Source organism: Peromyscus leucopus, chromosome 3 (assembly GCF_004664715.2).
Source record: "Peromyscus leucopus breed LL Stock chromosome 3, UCI_PerLeu_2.1, whole genome shotgun sequence".
NCBI classification, from domain to species: domain Eukaryota; kingdom Metazoa; phylum Chordata; class Mammalia; order Rodentia; family Cricetidae; genus Peromyscus; species Peromyscus leucopus.
Window position 1 is genome coordinate 55,978,890 of NC_051065.1, and position 13,879 is coordinate 55,992,768.

The window sequence follows — 13,879 nt, forward strand, 5'->3', positions numbered from 1 at the left end:
TACAGAACATCCCAACAGCAAGCTATATCTTGTGATAGGTCTATTTTCAATTTTTTTGAGGAAACTCCACACCAATATCCATAGTGGCTTTACCAGTTTGCGCTCCCACCAGCAATGCTTAAGCGTCCCCTTTTCCACATTCTTACCAGCATCGGTTGTTATCATTTGTTTTATTAATTTTGGCCATTCTGACTGGGGTAAGATGAAATCTGAAAGCAGTTTTAATTTTCATTTCCCTGACGGCTAAAGCTACTAAACAATTTTTGTTAGTAATACGTTTTATTAAATTTTTTCATATAATATATTTTGATCATGTTTTCTCCTCCCCCATCTCCTCACAGATCCTCTCTACCTCCCTACCCATCCAACTTCATGTTTTCTCTCTCCAAAGAAACCCACCAAAAATAAAAAAATTACTTTAAAAATAAGACAAGAAATACAAAAACAAAACTAAACTAAACGTTCCCCCCCAAAAAACCATCGATTTATTAAGTACTTCTCGGCCATTAGCATCTCTTGAGAACTGTTTCGTTCTTTACCTTATTTTAAAATTGGGTTACTTGTTTTCTTGATGGCAGTTTTTTGTGCTTTTTGTGTGTTCCAGATACTGACCCTGTCAGATGTGGAATTAGCAAAGGTTTTTTTTTTTTTCTTCCCATTCTGTATGTTGCCTCTTGGCTTGAATATGGTGTTCTTTGCTGTACAGAAGTTTCATTTTGTTTTTTATTTCATTAAATCCCACTTGTTAACTGTTGAGAACTGAGGTGAGTTATCCAAATGATTTAGGGATGGGACAAAGGAAAGGTTTCCTGGTGGGATGCATCATAGTTACAGAAAAATCAAATCTTCAGTGGCATGCTTGGTTGTGCATTTTTTACCAGAAACTGAAGGAGCTTATCTCTATGCCTCACTGTCCCCTCAGTGAAATGGCAATACTCCATGGAATTAAGCGTGTTGTACACACGTGCACAGTAAGCATACTTCGTGAAAGGTGGCACTCTTTTTTTTTTTTTTAAATTCAGTTCTGGGATTGAATCCTGGACTTTGCATTCTGGGGAAACACTTTACTATTATGTTGTGTCTCCAATCCATTTTTTAAACACACACACACACACACACACACACACACACGCACGCACGCACGCACGCACGCACACGCACGCACGCACACACTTGAAGATAGGATCTCACTAAATTAAGCAGGGTGACTTCAAACTTACTCTGTATCAGATGACGCCCTCAAGCCTGTGATTCTTCTCCCTAAGCCTACCAAGCAGCTGGGATTACAAGCCTGAGTCACCAGATCCTACAAGGGTGATTATTTCCACTGATGTACCATTCAAAACTGTCTTATTGGGGCCTCTTTTTCATCCTGGTTATGACAGAGGCAACTGCTGAGGCCAGGGGAAGGTGGACATATCGATAGTCACCCACCAAAATGGTGTCCTACCATGTGTGTTATTCCAAGACAGAAGAGGACTAGTGCCAGAAGACTAAGCAAGTAGTCTCCCTTGGGCTGTGAGGGCCTCTGAGGACCAGGCATTTGCTCCCTGGTGAGAGGCTGGTGAACACCATTGTCTAATGCAGCAGCCTGGAGGCACAGTCATGACAAAGAGAAGGACAAATGGCTCCAAGCCATGCTCTTGCCCAATCCACAGAGAGACCCCTGTAGTCTCGCTACATGCTAGCACCCTATGGAATGTGGCTGACTGCACGGAACGCCACAGAAACCCACAGAATGCCTTCCATCTGTTTGGTCCTGCAACTCTGCTTGCCTCCTGGTCTCAACTTCTTGGCAGCTCACTCTGACACAGCCCCCACAGAATCCCTGACACTGAGGTCCAGCTGCCAGGGCCCATGCCAATCCTCTCACCATATCCCCACAGAGGCCTCTCATTACTGGCACCCATATGGGCCTTCCCGGGGGTCCTTGAGCAAGAGCTGAGGCCAGGCTGCAGGAAAGAGCAGGCTCCAGTGAATTATGGGGCTGTAATTCCATCAAGGGCTTCTGAAGAGATCGTAAACACGAGTCCCAAGTCTCCCCAGCCCCCCACCCGGCCCTTCTCTCTTTAGAATGATTTACAAGTCTATAATTCTGAGGCAGGATTGCCTCTTAGTTCACATAATCCAAATATTTAAGTAAAACAGCATCAGGCTTTCTCTTGGCTTCCATTCCTCCCCCAGAACTAACAGGCTGCAACAGTGTCCTCTAGTGCCGAGCCCCAGGGGAGACCCCTTCTGTTTTGAGAAAGGAGGGTGACCTTTGTCTTGAGATGATATGTGGAAACTTGAGTTCCTCCTGAAACCAAGTAGCCATGACAAGCTTCCCTGGGAACTCGGACATACATGCAGTTGTGAGCGGAGAAGAACTAACAAAGTCTTGATTTCTGTGGCTCTGGGTCACTCAGCTGACAAGCATTAGTTGGGCCTCCAAACGTGTGAGCTGCACGACAAGATCTAGGTCCTCCCTGCTGCTCCCATGTAGCTGTCCTTCACATCTCAAATGCTGAAGACTGTGTGTGAACACTTTCAACCTGGCACAGCCCTTCCTGGCCCAACACACCACCCTCCAGCCAATGGAATGACTACAGCATCTGTGAGCACTACATATTTATGTCTATTATCCATCTCTCCTCTTAGAATAGAAGCTTCCTGAAGGCTGGACCAGGTCTGGTTGAGCTCTGCTGCATGGCTCCAAGCAGTGCTGTTTTTTGAGTAAAATAGGAACACAGAAAGGAGCAAATGAAAGATCACATACAGCAACTCGAGGGACCAGAACATGATAGATCTACTACAGCAAAGACCCCAACAGATGATAGAGATGGGGCTTGCCTGGGAGAATCCCGGTCTTGAGGCCAGACATCTCCCTGCCATCTTTCCCTTATGGTAATCTATACTCCATATCCTTCATGGGAGTTGTGGCGTCAATACCCCATCATTAATTCCAAGGGGCTTCTGCCCTTGAGAGAGACAATGTTTCCAGCTATGCAGAGTCCTGGCTTCCCTCTCCAGCCTGGAGCCCACCTGGCATCCAGTACCCTCCTTCCCTCCTGCCCCACCTTCCTGACTTCTGTCTGTGCCTGGATTTTTTCTTTAAGATCTGTTCATATTCTCATCAGTGGTGGCTGGTAACTATGGAAACTACAATTAGGTGGCAGCAGCCTCTGACTTATCTGAGACCCAGCTCAAGTTCTTCCATATGTTCTAGGATGCAACCTTTGCAAGTCTGAGATGATGTTCCTAAAAGCAGCAGTAATGAAGGACCAGTTTCTCCTTTTCAAAATTTCTAATTCATCACAGTCCAATATTTTTGTAACATACAATGAAAACAAATTAGGAATGAAATGGAAAGAAATAAATACACAACGTACACGCTCCAATTTTTATAATAGTACATTCAATAGGCAAAAGATTACTCCCTCAACAGCAATGAGTCTCAAATGCTGACTCTCCATTTCAGTATTATATCATCATGGTGAGCACAGGTTTGTAGATAGGCTCCAGTCCATGGACCATTCTCTAAATAGCTCTGGCCTGTAGCCCCTGGGGGATAGCCTCAAGTACTATTCAGTCTTCATGCAAATCCAGATGCATTACTAGCCAATCCTTCTGACTTTGAGTAACTTGAACCTCTCCCCAATATGCATTGAGATGGAGGATGGGGCTTTCTCAGAAGCAACTGACAACCCTCTGAAAGATCTGTGCTTAATGTTGAACAAATACGTGCAAAGCATCTATTCTACAGGGTCCTCATCGTACCTGGAGGGGCTCCCCAACATCCAGGTATCTACCTAGGACATAATGGAACAGACTAGGTGTCACCCAGAGGGATTTCATAGAGTCTGTGCTTCCTTCCAACTTATCCACCCCCTCCTGCAGGCCTTCTAGACCATCTACATGAGCCAGTGGATTGCCATCATTTATTTCCTACCTGACACACTTTATAAAATCAAGGCATATATTCTAGACAATAAAGTGAATAAGTATTAAGAGAACGACTATAAGTCTATATATGTATACAGCCCAGATCAAATATAGAATACCTCAATCATCCCAGAAAGTTCTCCCATGCCCCTTCCTGTGTAAAGGGTCCTTCATCTGAAGTTTCAGCCAACTGTGGACTGAAAATGTTCTTTTTAAATGTCCACACTGAACATGTCTACCACTTACTTTTCTTGTTATTACTCCATAAACAATACAGTTTGTCAGCTTTTTACATTGTATTAGAAACCTCTAAATAACCTAGATATGATGTAAGCATATGGAAAGGTACCTGTCAGATGTGCACACACACTATGCCAATTTTAGAAGGGACTTGAGTATCCAGATTTTGGTATGAGATGTTCCTGGAACATATGAGCCTTTTGAGCATCTATGCATGTCTAAACAACTGTTTCACAGAGACCTCTAAATCAGCATATAGAATACATCCAACACCTCCCCAAAAATGACCCCCCCAAGTTCCTTCATACCCCCCCTGAGTAAATACTACTGCACACACATAACCCTGAGGTAACTACTCTTCTGAGTTCTACCATCACTGATTGGTTTTGCACACACTTCAATTAGAGGAGTGTGAACTCTAGTCCATCCCTTTTTTCCCTCTGTAGACATCTGTGACTTCCTCCAGGTCATGGCCTGGTATCTTTTCACTCTTCTTGCTGCATTTATGTTCTATTGCTGCTGCAACTGCTCCTATCCAGCCCTTTTTGTGAAAGTCTAATTCATTTCCCTCAGGTAAATACCTGAGAGGGAGATGGTCAGTCACCAAGTAGCCAAATGTTTAGGTTTTCAAACAGACCTGTAACTGTTTCCCAACGTAATTGAACAACCAACCTCGTGTAGGAGAATTGAGGTTGCTCACAGGCTTTCTAACACTTTATTGCAGTAGTCTTTCAAGTTAACCACTCTTGTGGATGCATGGTGACACCTCATTATGGTTTAACTTTACATTATTCTGATGAAGAATGATGTTAGAGACCTCTTCATTAGATAATCTTTCATCTGGACATTTCTTCTGTAGAGCACTATAACTCTTCAGCCCTTAAAATAATTGGATTTCTTATCAGATATACTATTAACATCCTCCAGTCTATGGCTTGACTAATCTTTTACATTCTTAAAAAATTTTCACTTTTATTTTATGTGTATGAGTGATTTGCTTGCATGCATGCAAGTGTGCTTCATGAGTGTCTTGTGGCCATGCAGGTCAGAAGAGAGAGTCAGATGCCCTGGAACCGGAGTTGCCACACACAGGTTCCAGGAACCAAACCTGGGTTTTCTGGAAGAGCAACAAGTACTCTGAACCACTGAACCATCCCTCTAGCTCCTGAAATTTACATTCTAAATAATGGCTTCTAATAGGAAGCCAGCTCTGGTTACAATGTCCGTGGCCCAATGGGTTGTACTGTCCCTTTATGAGTAGCAATTTTGTGTATGGCTTAGGAAATGGCTGCCTGTCTTCAAGGTCACGACGATATTCTTCTTGTTTCCTTTTAGGTCTTTCTTTTAATCTTTCACATATCTATTATCCATCTAAAATTGTTTAGTGAGAGATAGAGAACTCAGCTCCTTTTCTCTCCATATGGATGTCCATTTCTCTAGTTTCTCTTCCTGAAACGATCATCCTTTCCCCAATGGAACTGCAGCAGAGTTTTGGTGTAAATCTCATGACCATGCGGGTGTGAATCCATTTCCAGATCATCTTCCTGTTTATTTCCCTTTTCCCTAACACCTAAGTCTTCATCTGGTAGCCCTATAATAACAATGAAAATCTTTTCTACAATTTCTTTTACCAACATTTTTTAGTAGCCAATGTAGAGGTCGTGCGATTTTATTGGATTTATTCTTAGCTATTTGACATTTCTGATGTTATTATCAGTAGACTTTACCATGATTTAAAAAATCACATAATATAAAACTTAATATAATAATAGACATAAAATGTGTTATTTTTCTTAATTTTATTTTGTATGTATGGGTGCTTTGCCTGCATGTATATCTGTGCACCATATGCATTCCAGGTGCCAGTAGAGGTCAGAAGGAGGGGTTAGGTCCCTTGGTATTGGAGGTACAAGGGAACTTGTGAACTGCCACATGAGTGCTAAGAATCAAACCTAGGTCTTCTGGAAATGCAGCCAATGCTCTTAACCCCTGAGCCATCACAATAGGCCTATCTCTCATCTCTGTTTAAGTGTACACTATGATAGTGTTAACTGAATGTATATTGTCATATAATAGATATTTTTCATTTTGCAAAACTAAAACACTACCCACATATAACAATAGCTCTCCATTTCCAGATGCGCTCACTCCTGGTAACCAGTTTCTAATTCCTGTTTCTTTGGATTTGACTGCTTCAGATACCTGATGCATGCCAACCTGGGTTGTGCCTTTTGGTAACTGGTTCATTTCAGTAAGCACACTGACCTTGAGTTGGATACATGATGTGTCACAACACAGAATTCCCTTCTTTTGAAGGTGAAATAATGTGTATGTGTGCACATGTATGTGCATGCACCATGTATGTATATGTGCATGCTTGTGTGTGTGTGTGCGTGCATGTATGTGGGTATCAGCGATCTTTAAATTTTACCTTGATTCTTCTTTTTGGCTATTGTAAATAATGCTACAATGAATGTGCCAATGTCTGTTTGAGATCCTATGCTCCATTCTTTTCTCTTTTTTATTATGTTTGTTCTTTGACAATTTCATACAGGGATATAATGCACTCTGACTCTCACCTCTGGTAATCCCCACTCCTCACTACAATCCCTTTTCCCACACCTGTGGCTCTTTGTTTAGTTTGGTAAACCACAGAACCTTACCAAGCCTTTCTGTGTGACCACAGGTTGAAACTATCCATTGGAGCCGGGGGAGATCACCAGTGAGCATGAAACTAAAGACAGTGAGCCTCTGTCTCTTAGGCTATCAGTAACCAATAGTTCATCTGTGACAGACTATTGACAGGGCCAGTCTGGGACAGGTCTGGTGCTGGTAGCTGTAGTTGTTGTTGAGTTGGCAACTACAATGGCTCTGTCATGCTTAGAAGAGGATGTTTCAGAGCCCTTCTGCCTCTCCTTCCAGATCTTGCATTCTTTATACCCCCTCTGTCTGATGTTCCTGGGGTCTTAGATGGGAAGCTATTAAGGTCTCATTTAGGACTGAGCATTTAACTATCAATTATTTGGGAGCAAGAATGCAGAGATCCATGACACCTTGAGCAGCCAGGAGTTTCTGCATTCACTGTTCCTACAAATAGAGGCCTTACTAAGTCTGGGAGTAAAATTTATCTAAATATATTTAGAAGACATTTTGACACTGTGTCAATTTAGCTAAATAACAGTAGAAGTTCCCTCTAGGCCCTTTGAGTTCCCAGACACCTGCTTTCGACTCAGTTTCAGCACTGACATGGATTCCCTCCTGTGGAGAAGGCCTCAGATCTGTTCATTTTGGTTACCCCCATAATAGTCCTACAACTGTTGTACACATAGACGAATCTTGCCATCAGGCTGGTATGAGAGTTTGTAAGGCTCATGGCTGGGTAAGGGCATGAGAGAATGGATGCCTTGGGGAAAGGGAAGCAGGAAAACAGTAAAATGAAGGCTAAGAAGGGGAATAGTAGAGGTGGAAAAGGTTTAGGCAGGGCAGGGAGGGGGCGTGAGGGAGATGGGAGAGCAAGGATAGAAGGCCAAAAAAGATATATGGAAAAAGACATATGGAAAGCATCCATCTTACTACCCAATTAAAATATAGAATTAAAAAAGAAAAGGAACACTCTGTGGCTGAACACTACTACTCCTAGCAGGCCTGGTTATTAAATAAAAATGACAGTACCACATGTGGAATACTTCTGTATGAGTTGTTGCTCAAGGAGGCCCCAGAAGCCTCGAAAACAACATTAGTTCTCGATACACCTCTTGGTGACCCGTCAGAAGATGTGGTAGCCTTGCATGCAAGACAGAGAAACCAAGCTGGAGCTGAACTGGAGCCTACCTGCTGCCTAACTGTCAGAGTGCCAGAAGGTGCTACTTAGACTGCTGGGAGAGAAAAGCACCAATGATCTTACCTAGCTGTGAACAATATGAACTACAGTATTAGTTCTTTTGGAAAAAATTATATATATTTTTTCAGGAGTTAGATTCTTGGTTCTTATAGCAATTCTGTTGTAAAACTTTTTTGAGGAAACTCCACATCATTGTTTTGTTTTTCTTTCAGCAGCACCATTATAGACTCCATATAAACAGCATTTTAAACATCTCATTGTCCAGTTGTTTGTATCTATAAATACAACCTGTATTTTATGTCTCAGCTTTGTCTGCATTGGTATTTGCTACATTTAGTTATTTTAAGAGATTACAGATACTGTTGAGTTGTTTACGAATACAACTTTGATATCTGTAAAAGGTGATAGTGTTTTGCTGTTTATATCCAGTGTCTACATGTTTTATTTCTTTTTGTCACCTTATGAAAATTGCAAGGAACTTCAGTGTGGTTGAACAGAAGGGCCATGCTACATCTCTGTTTTTCTCTTTCATGTTTAAAAAGCCTTCTACCTCATGGGCTGGGCTAGGAGGGTATCTGGCCTCCAACTGAAAGCTGAAATTCTTGGTGCTTATTTTCTCAGCTTCCTTTGCAGCTGGGGCATTGATTTAGTCAGAGTCCCCACGGGAAACAGAAGACATGCCCAGATAGGATCTGAGCAGATTTAGTGAAGGGATATGTATAATGATGTGGGTGGGGATACAGAAACCAATAAACAATGCTGAAGCATTCAGAGATTATCAACACTATTTCCATGCTCAGCTCTAGAGAGAGTAAGAGAAGGAACACTTTCTTGGTATGGTGAATCTGGATCCCAGGAAAAGGACCACTCATGGGAAGCTGATGTCTTGGGGAAATAGAGTTCCTCTGCTACTCCTGCACTGACGTAAAAAGGATGTAAGTGAAGCAGAAATAGCCTGGCTTCTTTCTCTCCTCGCTCTCTTGTCTCCTGTTAGGACCTTCCATTGTACTAACCAATGGGAACCAGAGGAAAGAAGAACCCAGGGGGAGTGGTCCTTGGTTACACTGGCCCTGGCACACTAAAACAAACTGGAAAAGGATGGAGCAATGAGTGAGGGCAAGAAGGAGGAAGAAAATGACTGGTGTAGACAGGATCATGTGACCTAGACTTAGCCAATCAGACAGATACTTCCAAGACCTTCACTCAGAATCCAGAGGCACAAAGAAGCCTAGGATGGTAGTGCAGAACTTGCTCGCAACGAAAGGGACAGCAGCAGAGTCTAGAATGGAAGCTGGCGGTGTTGCTGGGGAAAGTGATGCATGAGTCATCTGCAAACTACCCAATATCTAGCTGACAAGGTTCTTTTTAAAGAAGACAGAAGTGAATTAAGCTCAATCATAGCTAAGAACTTGATTTAAACATCCTCTAATTGAGAAAGCTTATTTCCATAGCAAAAATATTTTGAAACAACATACTCCATGACCAAATTCAGCCAACGTTTACAGACTACCTAACATCATCCGAACTAAGGATGCACCCAACTAGAATTAGAAGCTGTGACTCACAGATAGTTAAGGCCATAGGGTAATATGAAATACCTTTAACAGGGATTTTACATAAGTGTGTTTTGAGAATGACTGGTTAATTTACTAATAAATACATTTTTTAATGGTGAAACAATCATATACACGACATTATAGGGTTGAATGAAAAAATTTGCCCAACTTCCTGAAACAAACCTTAAGACTTCAAATATATTTCAGAATCAGGGTTGGTCACAACTTAACACACAAAACTTTAAAGAAAATCACACCAGCAGCATCTCTTGTGGGGATCTTTCTAGAACATCAGATCACTTGGGGGGAAGATGGACTACCTTTCAAGTTTCTAAAAGTTGCTACTGACAGAAAGAATAGGTGGTTATAATCTGGCCATTAGAATTTAAATACAAGGACTGTGTTTGAAATGAAAGATCAGCAATGACTTTCATCAACAGTATTATTAACACATTTTAAGATCCTCAGGGAGGGTCTTATGCCGAACAGCCTGACCCTTGGATACCTGGAGTCTACCAATATGGCAGTAACTGCTGGCTGCTTCCAGCAGGATGTTGTCTGCTTTGTTCTAGATGAGTGACTCCCATGATGATGAAGAGAAAGATGTGCCAAGGTCTACTGTTGGGCAGCTAGAGACCCAGGAGAGCTGATGAATATGTAGTTCTAGCCCAAAGCCAGAAGCCATGGGACCCAAGAAGAGCAAACACTTCAGTTCAAGTCTCAAGGTAGGAAGAGTGAGGAAGGGTGGGGGTCCTTTATTTAGCCTTTTCATTCTATTCTTTCATTCATTCCAGTCTTGGGTTGATTAGCTGAGGCTGGCTCACATCAGGCAGTGGTTCAAAGAATCTGCCTCAATCAGCCTATAGATCCAAATGCTCATTTCTTTCCATTATCTCCTTATAGACATACTCAGAAAAATTAGTGGCTAAATGTCTGGGCACCCTGGGCCCATTCAAGTTGATACATTCAAGCTGACCATCTCACCTCTATACATACAGAAATCCCAGTGGCTCCTTCCTCCATGCAGCCTGGAAACAGCACTGCACAGCTGGTCTATGCTACTTTGATGCATTCACCACATACCTAGTAGAAGAACTATTTCTCTACTGATCCCATTAAGCAAAAGCCTTGAACTGCCAGCAAGGCTTTTCCTGACCACAGTACCATCTAGTGATGCCTATGGGAAAGACCAGCCCAGCCCAAAAAGAGGGAGAGGAAGTAAGAATGAGAGGCAGAGAAAGACAAAGAAGCATTTTCCCTCTTTCTCATCTTTCTCAAAATAATTGGGACCCATTATATTACTGCTGTTGATTTCTCTGCTTTCACAAATAGAATGCTGCCTACTTGCACTCCAAGCACCTCAACAGAGAAAACAGAGGCTCCTGAGTATATAATTAAGGCAGATTTAAACCTGTCTTGTAAGAGTCTGGTGATCCACTGTGGTGGAGTTGACTTTGGCCATGAAAGAGCTGGGGGATGACCAAATGGACACCATTCATCTATGCTATCAAGACCACACCACCTTCCTCCAGCCCCTGACTTGTGCCACACTATGTAATGTGTATCATGAGTGATATAGTTGATCAATACTCATTGTGTTATTTTTTAATAGGTAGTACGTGTACATGGTACCTAGTTCAAACTGAGGCATCTATTCTACCCATATCCCAGCCATCAGTTCCCTTACCTAGGATAGTCCAGCCTTTCTCTTTACAAAGATTACCCATGAGTGTTTCAGGATACTAGTAGCTATCCAGTTGTATGTTTGCAGACAACACAAGTTTGAACTTGGTGAGCAATAGCTTGAGGATCTTAAGTCTGCCTGGCTACATGCAGTGACTGAAGCAGGACATTTGTTCATTTGTCTATTTGGGAAGCAGGGAGACTCTTTCTTCTTTTTAAAATCACACACATGAGCACGTCTAGACCTGTGAGGCCCTTGAAGAAAGAAAGAAATGGCATGCTATAGGGAAAGAAGAGGTGAGACAAGAGAGTGGACAGAGATGGGAGGAGGCTGCTCCATATTAGAGGAGTCTTTCTTCCCAGCTTTCCCTCCAGATCAGGTTCCAGACTGTGGGCACGCTGCTGGCTTTTGGGATCAGGCTGGATTTGGCTGGTGACAGGTAGAAGCCATCTTTCCACAAGCTTAGACATGCATCTCTTCTACTTTGTTGGCTCCCCCTGCCTGTTAGGAGCTTCCTCGTGTATGCAGTGAAAATTTAGAACTACTGGGAACGGTCTCCTCGGGGAACTTTCCTCTTCTTTTAAACACAAGGATTCTATCAACTGGAATTTCTCTCCATGCAACTTGTGGACCAACCCAGCCTGCTGGAACCAAGATAACAGGAGTTCATAGGCGGGTAGGGTGTGGGAGAGAGGTACATGGTGAAGCCTACTTTCTAATTCTAGACCTATGAAATCAAGGATCTTTGGGAGCATGGCCTGTGGGTGAGCTCCTGTTCATCCCTGGGCCTTAAAAAACACAGGACTGAAAAGTAGGGTGCAAGCACTGTGCACCATGGCACATTCGGGGCAGTCCTAAGATATTCCTTTAATTGAGGCCATGACAATTGAGACCTGCATGAAAGATGACCATAACCCCCAATTCTGATCCCAGTCAATATAGTAAGGGCAAGCTTTCCTGGTTTGAATCACCCAGCCAGATTGGGTTTTCCTGTGGGACAGACAGAGTATTTCCAGTGTCCTCTAAAAACAAGATCTTCACTGTTCTGGGCATAGAGAAGAACACTGAGCCACTGGAGGCCTGGTCTTTGCTTTCAGAAACTACGGTATAACTAACTAGATCATAACAAGGTGGGAGTCACACAAAAGGTTTAGCCAGCCTTTGCCAATGGGCAAAACATCGTGTAACAGCACAATTTGGTGGCAGATGTTAAATTAGTAGACAGAATGCCATTTGCTTCGTAGGAGTGCCCTGGAAAGCACACAGCCAAGGCTCTTTGGAGAAGAGATATTAGAGGGCAGATAAGCTGCAAATAGAAAAGAGAAGGCGCCTGAGCCACATCAGAAACAATCAGAGGTCACTCGGGATCTGAGGACATCCCTGCCCATCCCTAGACAGTCAGACCCTGACTTCCAAAAGAATTGGGACTACATCCAAAGTCAACAATACTGGATAGTTTTGTGTTGATATAACACAAGCTAGAGTCATTTGAGAAGAGAGAACCTTAACTGAAAAAGTGTCCCCACCAGACTGGCCTGTGGGGGCACTTTCTTGATTGATTATTGATGTGGGTGGAGCCACCCCTGGGCAAGTGGTCCTGAATGGAATAAGAAATTAGGTTGAGCAAACCAATAAGCACCATTCCTTCATGGCCTCTGCATCCCCTGTTCTTGCCTCCAGCTTCCTGCTCTGGTTGAGTCCCTGTCCTGACTTCCCTCAGTGACAGACTGTTAACCAGAAGTGTGAGATAAATGAAACCTTCCCTCCCTAGGATGCTCTTGTTCATGGTGTCTTTCATGGGAATGGAAACCCTAGCAGAGACATCAACAGTTAGGGCGGGGCTGCTATTTGAACTCTTGGATTCCTGGGTCAACCCTCACGATACCCTGTGGAGCCCTTTTCTTTCCCATTTGCCTCATGATGCTCTGTCGCCTGGCCCCTTCCTGGCTGTGGTAGGAGGAAGGCACAGGAGCGGATTTCAGTGTCTGCCTCCTTCTGGGGCCCCTGCCCTCCCCTGCATCTCACTTGTCTGCAGCTAAGTGACACAGATCCTCTGCTGTTCTCTTTTGCTGCTCTGCCCCCTCACATCCAGACGGAAAGAGAGAGAGCGCCAGAGACACAGAAGCAAATTGCTGCTAATGTTTCTTCCCCTCTCTCCATTAGAATTGTCACTTATAAATATTGAAGAATTAAGCACCGCCAACCACCCAAGTCCCACTGTCTGGTGGCTGCAAGGCCCTTTCTTGTGTCTCCCAGGGCAACCCTCCTGGAAGTGTGTGGAAAAACACCCTATTCCATAGCCAAGCATGGAGGCAGGCCAAGAGCAGTGTCAGAGCTGTCCACATAGCTGCTCACCAATGGGACAGAGACTCTTCTCTGAGTGGGAGTGTGGTACCCAGGGAGCAGTGGTAGAAAGAGGCTGCAACCCCACAGAGGGCCAGACAAAGGCGAGGTAGAAAACAGGTGCTGAGATCCAAGAATAAAGAGGGAAAGGTACTAAAAGCAAACAGATTCACTATAAAGAAAAAAAAAAATCACACCCATCGCTGTCACCAACTCCAAGTAAGATCTCAAGCTGAAGTATGGGACTTGGGAGGTATATGTGAGCTGTGCTATGCTGAAGCCATAAGAGAG